Raw genomic sequence first — 1,100 nt, forward strand, 5'->3', positions numbered from 1 at the left:
GGGAGAGGGGAGGTGAGCGGCGGGCAGGGGGGAGGGAAGAGAAACCCGGCGGTCGCCGACCGCCGGGCCCTCCTCCCCTTCCTTCTCCGCCCCACCCTTCTTCCCACTCATCCTCCGCGCGGCCGCCAGACGCCCTCAGCGAGCGACAGGCGCCATGTGCCCCTCCACAGCCACCCTCGGGGGCGCGAAACGCGGCGCGGCCACAGCCCGGCGGAAGGAGCCCGGCGGCGGACGACGCCGCGGCGTCCCGCTGGTCGCCGCCAGGGCACGCGTCCCTGGGGCGCGGCCGCGCGCCTGCGACTCCGGCTCAGCGTGAGCCCCCTACCCAGAGACGGCGGGGACGGGCACGGACCCCGGACTCACTGGCGGCCTCCGCCGCATGGGGCTGGCGGCGAAAGATGGCGGACCAGACTCGGCGCCACCACGAGCACCACCACCACCACAGCCCGGCCAAGCGGGCGCGGGACCATCCACCCCAACACCACGAGGGCACGCCCAAAGACCGCTTGCGGTGGGAGGGAGCTCTCGAAGGGTCGACCACAGGCGCCATGGCCAGGGCCTCAGCGCGAGCTCTCTTCCTCTTTTCTCTCTCCCTCAGCGCCCCAGGGCCTCCACACGAAGCGGGGGCACCGTGTCTTCACTTAGGGACCGGAGCTCCCAGCAGCCCTGCAAGGTCACCTCCAGCCGCTGGACCCCGGGAAGGTGCACACACACCGATGGCGGTTGATCAAGTGATGCTCAGACAGACATAGCCCTGGGAGGAACCCAGCCGCAAGTGCGTTTGAAGCGTCAGTGATCAATGTGTCCTGTAATTCACATTAATTCTTACAGCTAACTGCCTTCTTCATCAATGCAGAAGCCAAATGATCCACCGCTAAGAGTCTTACAAGTTTGTTTTTTGGTTTCCTGTGGTGTTCCCCAGGGAGGGGAAAGCCTCGCCCCTGGCACAGCACATCCCCTAGAGGGGTTGCTTCCCGCGGCCAAGTCAGACAGAAACAGCGGACAGGAAGGGTTGGAAGGTTTCAGGACAGGGCCTCTGGCACCCACCGGCAGGGGTAGGCTCGGACAACCCACAGGCGCCGATGGGGCTTACCATCTCC

At 66.9% G+C, this 1,100-nt stretch overlaps 1 pseudogene; it reads right to left on the reverse strand.

Annotated features, from left to right (window-relative positions):
* Positions 1 to 732: 732 nt before the first annotated feature.
* On the reverse strand, positions 733 to 883 carry LOC136126194 (5.8S ribosomal RNA; annotated as a pseudogene).
* Between the last annotated feature and the right edge of the window lie 217 nt (positions 884 to 1,100).

The sequence above is a fragment of the Phocoena phocoena genome, chromosome 7 (assembly GCF_963924675.1).
Source record: "Phocoena phocoena chromosome 7, mPhoPho1.1, whole genome shotgun sequence".
NCBI classification, from domain to species: Eukaryota; Metazoa; Chordata; class Mammalia; order Artiodactyla; family Phocoenidae; genus Phocoena; species Phocoena phocoena.